Below are 7,222 nucleotides of genomic sequence, written 5' to 3'. Positions count from 1 at the left end.
AGTCCGCTGATATGATACGATCTTGTGCCTTGGCAAGGCACTTTAGACGACTAGCCTTACTTCACTCGGGTGTAGATAAGTAGTTACCTACACGGAACTTCGGTCAGGGCCGCCCCTCGGATAGGACGCTCATACCTACATGTAACTTCGGTCAGGGCCGCCCCTCGGATAGGACGCTCATACCTACATGTAACTTCGGTCAGGGCCGCCCCTCGGATAGGACGCTCATACCTACATGTAACTTCGGTCAGGGCCGCCCCTCGGATAGGACGCTCATACCTACATGTAACTTCGGTCAGGGCCGCCCCTCGGATAGGACGCTCATACCTACATGTAACTTCGGTCAGGGCCGCCCCTCGGATAGGACGCTCATACCTACATGTAACTTCGGTCAGGGCCGCCCCTCGGATAGGACGCTCATACCTACATGTAACTTCGGTCAGGGCCGCCCCTCGGATAGGACGCTCATACCTACATGTAACTTCGGTCAGGGCCGCCCCTCGGATAGGACGCTCATACCTACATGTAACTTCGGTCAGGGCCGCCCCTCGGATAGGACGCTCATACCTACATGTAACTTCGGTCAGGGCCGCCCCTCGGATAGGACGCTCATACCTACATGTAACTTCGGTCAGGGCCGCCCCTCGGATAGGACACTCAAAGTGAGCTTCCATGTTTGAGGATATCCACACCTCGAGCACGTTGAAGAACCCGCCGCACTTATAGAAAAGAGCAGGGATCCTTCCCGGCGTGAGCGTGCCAAACATTTGGTCTGGTCTCCGGGTTCACATCTTGAAAGGGGAATAGTCACCTGTTATGTCGATCCCTCCCCTAATGTTGTAAATCTCAATCACATTCGTGTGACGTCATAGCCCGTGCCTGAACCTGACGTCGGCATCGTGTGACGTATGTTAGTGACGTCAGCAGACAAATTATACTTATGGAACTTATTACAAAGCGGGGAACAAACTGCTGCATACGCGGTTATCCCAATTGCATTTTCTGAGGCCGGCAATCAGAAAACGCCAGCAATCAGCGACCGAGTACAAATAGAAATGGCCAGCAAAAGTGTTTTATGAGCCCAAAAAAAGCCCCCAGAGAGCCTGCTATGGAGGCTAGGTGAGTCCTTTGATGTAAGTGATGTGGGCGTTTTAAAGAAAAGTATGGTGGCTTCTTTAACGTAAGGGCAGTGGGCTATTCAGCGTAGTTGACGTCACGTGCAAACGCAATAACACAAACCAAACGTAATGATCGCCAGCGCGTGCTAGCACAAGTGACTACTACCATCGTTTTCTCCATTGACACACACATTCGATTCTTACTGAATAATCCAGTCTAGAGTATCCACCTGTCGATATATCGTTACATGTAAACCAGATTCTGAAGGTCTTTGACTTTCTTCTCGGGAAGTTTTGACTGAAGAAGAAAACACAATGCAAAGTTGCCTGATCTAGCGTCACCACCTGTACGTTAACAAAACGTCATCACGATCCTCTCATTCATTCATCCATAATTCATCAGGAGATGTCGGATGTCGTGACCAACCTTCGGACCAGACTCTAAATAGTTCCTGTTTACGTCATGTTCTCCTTTGTGTGATGAGTTTCATCTGGTCTCTGGCTAAAAACACCAAATGGTTCCGTGAAGGGACCTAATAGACTCCTGACATTTATCATTAAGTTCGTGTCATATTAAAGGCAGGCATATCATAAGTACCTCGCAGTACGTGGATATTAAAAGGTGATAACGGTATTTCATTATGTTGCAATGTCTGTGGATAACGTAACAATTGCCAGGGATTCTCGACCGTGTCTGTGCGAATTTTGTGGCGTTTGTAGATTTTTTCCACAAAGATGTATACGTGTTAAGGAGTCTCATCGTAAGTCAAATCCTCGTTAAATAAATGTGAATAATAAAAAAAAAAAATAGATGGGATATGTTGCAAGTTTTAAAGTATGATTTAAAAGACAGCAAAACGCAATAGGTCTTCAGCTGGTCACAAACCATACTCCCCGGACAGCTAACTACTCTGGCATATCATGTGTCTTTATTTATCCAATGTAATTTCTACTATTTTCCCAGTGACCTGCGGAGCCTGGTCGAGGCTAAGAATTCCATACGAACTCCACACGGTTAATAGAACTTTTCATCAATCAGTGACTGTTATTAAAGGTAAGTACACGTACCTCCAAATTTTCGATGGCTATCCAGTCCATCTTGCTCACGGAGTGACCTAGTTCTCGCGAGAGTTGCCAGAACTAGGTCGAGACTTGAAATTTGTAAATTTGAAAATTTGGAGGTACGTGTGCTTACCTTTAATAACAGTCACTGATTTATGAAAAAAATTCTATTAACTGTGAACATACGTGACTAATGAATCTCTTCAACGAACTCCACACGGACTTGATCATGAATACACACATATATGCACGTGTGAACCCACCCCAAGTAAAGCCCATCTCCTGACTACATTCTCTAGAGATGCCCACACAGATACCTGTGAGATACTCAAGCTTCAGAGGAGTTCGTTGGCTTTGGAGTCAAGGACCAGAGGTAAACTGCCTCCTGAAAGACCTGTCCACATACAGAAAATGTCATCTCAACACATTCAAAGTATTCTAATCACTTGTATCCGGAAGCACAAGCACACAAAACACACAAAACAATACCTCCATTTTTCATGGAGACTGACTTATGGGTCTGTCAGAAGAACGTTACGATCATCTCCGAACATCTGCTTGGAGATGACGACTGTGTCACGTTGTGCACACGAAGTGCTGACGTGCATTCAATGGATTCCAGAAAAACAGAAGCAAATGTCACTTCCCGGAATTATCATTCGTAGCTGCCAAGCGGTATCATCACGAAAATTATCACTGTTAGTTTATCATTTTTATCAGTTAACGTGATACACCATGCATAAGATATACATATGGCCTTCTTCGATCAATATCGACCATGGCAAAGTCCTAGTAACAAGATACAAGAGTATATATAACGTTTATTGCAAATTCTTGCCCGTTGCCTGATTGTAGGTATCATAAAAGATACAAACAGTGTAAGAGCAATATCACAAGTGTCTACTCTAGTCTAAAGCTAGTAAAAGCTCATTCTTGATCCTAGCTTGCTCTTACCATTCTCCTACGCAGAGGAACCACAGTCGTGTCAAAACTTACTGTGTTTACCCCATAGGCTAATGCCGTTGGGGACCGGGCGTTAGGAGGATGGCTCTTACGCGTTGTAACAGCCACTAGTGGTTGTATGATAAGAAGTGGCTCATCATTCTATGGAGAGACAGTAAAATCCTACTTAGCACTTAAAGCTATACTACGTAAGATTTGAACAAAACAAAAAAATAACTTTCTTTACATCAACTCTTTAGCATCGCATGCCAATATCCAGGGAGAGATGCTGTGACATCATCACGCCACATAAAGCATGTATAAAAAATTGTGATCATCCAACCAACAGATGGGGAGCCAGATAACAAGGTCCCGTGAAAATCAACAAGACACCGTGTCTCAACCAGAACTGAGGCATAGTCAGAAAACAGGCATATGATAAGCTAAAATAGCCCCACCCTTGTGCCTACTAGTATTAAGGGGACCATAGGGACTTTGGCGGTTTCTCTTAACCATTGTACGTTTGAAGATTTCTGTTTTCTCGTACAACGAAGTTTCCTTCCGTTCCGGAGAATAATATAAAATCGGTTGTATAACATCATTCCTTTCTCCCTTTGGACAATCGATTTGCGTCAAAGTAGTGGAAACCTTTTGTTTTTCTTTTACGTCAGAAACTTGTTAAAGACGGGAAATGAAATATGACTTCCGTCGGATTTGATTAGTCGAAAGAAGGAGGTTAGACCTCCTTGGTCGAAATAACCACCTTTTGACGTAACGCAGCAGGTTCGCGGCAGGTATGGTAATGACTTTTTATTATACCAAACAGCTTGCAGGATGCAGGGCTTCCGTTGACTTGCCTGTCGCCCGCAGAATATGAAAATCTACTTATAATCTTAAGACGGGGTCATTATTAGACAACCGCTGCATCTCAGAAATCCCAAATACCAAAAATCATGAAAATCGTTCCGTTCTTGAGTTATCCCCTTGAGAAGTTTTTGACAAAAATGCCCCTACTATTCGGAAACTAGCCGATAGGGGGCCCAAACTTATGTCACTTCTTCCTGAGTACAACTAACACAACTAACCGTGACCATAGTTTGTTTAGAACACGAGATAGCAAAACCGGAAGTTGCGCTGCATTACCAATAAAAGCCGCTAGGTGCCCGAAATCTAGCTTTCACACCCTGCCAAGACACGAAGTATGAAACCAATCCACCAGCCGTTCTTGAGTTATCTTGTTGACACATAGACACGCACACACAGACAGACAGATCAACTTGAACTACGAGAAAGACGCAGAAAATGCGTCAAGAACACGCATTAAACATCTGCATTGAGATCAACTGCGCACAACACCATAGATATTTGATGCACATACATTTCGATACACCTCGGATGCAGACAGGAAGTGTTACGTCACGATGCCCAGAATAGCACCCCCCCCCCCCCCGGCGGGACCGACCCTTTATAAAGCCAGTCTCTGGAGGTGGAAAAGCAGCGATAATTGCCGCCTTTCGGGATTGAGCCGGTGCGTCAGCGGCATTAGTGTGCAGAAATGCTGGGAGACCCGGGTTCGACTCCCGCGGGAATACATGGCAGGAAGAATTTCTGCGCCTTTCAGTTTTCGAAGTGGATACACAAAGTACGTTAAACTAAAGTAGGTCACATTTTCATGCGCTCGTGACAGAAATATGAATCCACAGAAATGCAACATTCGTATTTTCCTAGAACTATCGTAGAGTAGAATTTGTTATCACCAAGCGCAGTGGGGCCATCTTCTCTCGATAGTTTGAAAGAACGCTTGTAGATAGATGTGCAAAAGTTAGGTGTGACGGGTCGTTCAGTGTAGTATAACCAGCTGCTGCCGCGCCGCGTGCCTGCGAAGCTGGTGTGTTACGCTGAAGGGCGGTTATACTGGCTATATAGATACAGATACAGAAGCTGGTGTGTTACGCCGAAGGGCGGTTTTACCGGCTATATAGATACAGATACAGAAGCTGGTGTGTTACGCCGAAGGGTAGTTATACCGGCTATATAGATACAGATACAGAAGCTGGTGTGTTACGCCGAAGGGCGGTTATACCAGCTATATAGATACAGATACAGAAGCTGGTGTGTTACGCCGAAGGGCGGTTATACCAGCTATATAGATACAGATACAGAAGCTGGTGTGTTACGCCGAAGGGCGGTTATACCGGCTATATAGATACAGATACAGAAGCTGGTGTGTTACGCCGAAGGGCGGTTATATCTAATCTCCAAGCAGATCCTACGGTGCCATAAAATTAAGATAATATCAAAGCTGGCCAAGGAGTATAGCCGGCTAAGGGAGTCAAACGGGCACCGGAGGAAGTTTGATACTATACATTACGCACCGTGGATCTGGTTCGAGATTAGTTATCCCGGCTATATAGATACAGATACAGAGCATGGTAGTCACGGTACTGAGGAGTCAAACTCAAATAGCATGATTTCAAGGCCGTTCAGTTTGTGCGTCAAATCTACACTTCAAGATTTAAGGGAAGATCGTGCTTTTAAATGTCTGTTTTACGTAGAATAGTAGCCTGATTGTCGTAAGTATATAAAATTGTTCATAACTGTCAATATTGTTCATAACTGTCCATTGTCACTTGTATATCTAATATGTTTATACCATGTACGTGCAATTAGCCCTCGGGCACGAACCTGCAAATAAACTTCTATATAATTCAGATAGCAGGCCGCAGTACTTAAAGACAGTCTGGCAAATTCACCGTTTTATGATATATAATATTTATTTTATTGAAATTGTAACAAGGCAATACAGAGGGCATGCCAGGCAGCACTGTTGATGTTGGGATCCATCAAACATACATACATTATACACTGGGACATTAACATAGTACAGAGCATTACTGACAGGTACTCACATGTGCACAAAGTAGGCAAAACAACACAAACGAGATTTCTTTTTAAATTAAAAAATAACGTTACCACTCCTACCATATCATACACCGATACTTTGAAGTAGAATTTCCCTAATCTCCAAGCAGATCCACGGTGGGGTAACATAGTATCAAACTCACCGTAGGTGCCTGTCTGACTTCCTTTGGCCAGCTATAATCCTTGGCCAGCTTTGATACTATCTTATGGCACCGTAGGATCTGCTTGGAGATTAGAATTTCCCAGTGTACAGCAATATTATTATCCTTTATTTGACGTATCTACTTAGAAAAGAAACGTTCCGTATGTTTGAGGTGGCCTGAATGTTTTTAAGTTTTTACCTTCCACACCCCTCCCCTATAAATAGTATAATCCAACGTGCCGTGACGTCAATAGCAGACGACATTTTATATGCTGTGACTTACAGCCTGTCAGGAGGTAACGGGGTTAGTCGTCATTCCTCCGCGTCATTTCGTCCCAGTTTTATACACAAAGCTGGTTTATTTCGTCGGTACCTCATCTCCGCAGAGATTGATGACGAAAACACCAACCGGTGTAATAACGGGGTGCCGGGTGACGAGTTACGTCAGTCATTTCCAAGCAGATGTAGCGTCGAGTAGGTGTTTTCTAAACGCGAGTTTTTGATGCATTTTTTATGTCTTTCTAGTGATGCATACTTTTCTCTCTTCGTCCCTTAGAAAGAAGTGAAAAACAAATGTCTCAAAAATACCGATCCAAACTCCACTTCTGTTTGTTGCGTCTGCACCCAAGCTCGCCGTTCACTGCCTACGTTCTCTTGTAACGTCGTTGTGTGCTCTGAATGCAGTTGTAGTAAATATCCAATCTAACAAATCAGCCGTTGTTTTCATGCGATCTGCCAGGCGCCCAATTTTGCGAGTTGAGTTGACATATTTGGTTGGCAGCTGGCTTGTGAGTCAGAGATTCCCTCACCTGACACTTCCGGTGGCGGCTTCCGTCAAGCTGCCTGTCAGTCTTCTAAAGATGTCACCCGTCTCTCTCTCTCTCTCTCTCTCTCTCTCTCTCTCTCTCTCTCTCTCTCTCTCTCTCTTTATATATGTAACGCTAGTTCACCTTTATTCGTAGGGTAACCTATATCCGTTCCTTTTAACTACTATATATTTAGTCATATCAATCAATAGATGTGTTCAACAGAATGG

Source organism: Branchiostoma floridae, chromosome 1 (assembly GCF_000003815.2).
Source record: "Branchiostoma floridae strain S238N-H82 chromosome 1, Bfl_VNyyK, whole genome shotgun sequence".
Taxonomy (NCBI): Eukaryota; Metazoa; Chordata; class Leptocardii; order Amphioxiformes; family Branchiostomatidae; genus Branchiostoma; species Branchiostoma floridae.
This window is presented reverse-complemented; position numbering follows the sequence as displayed.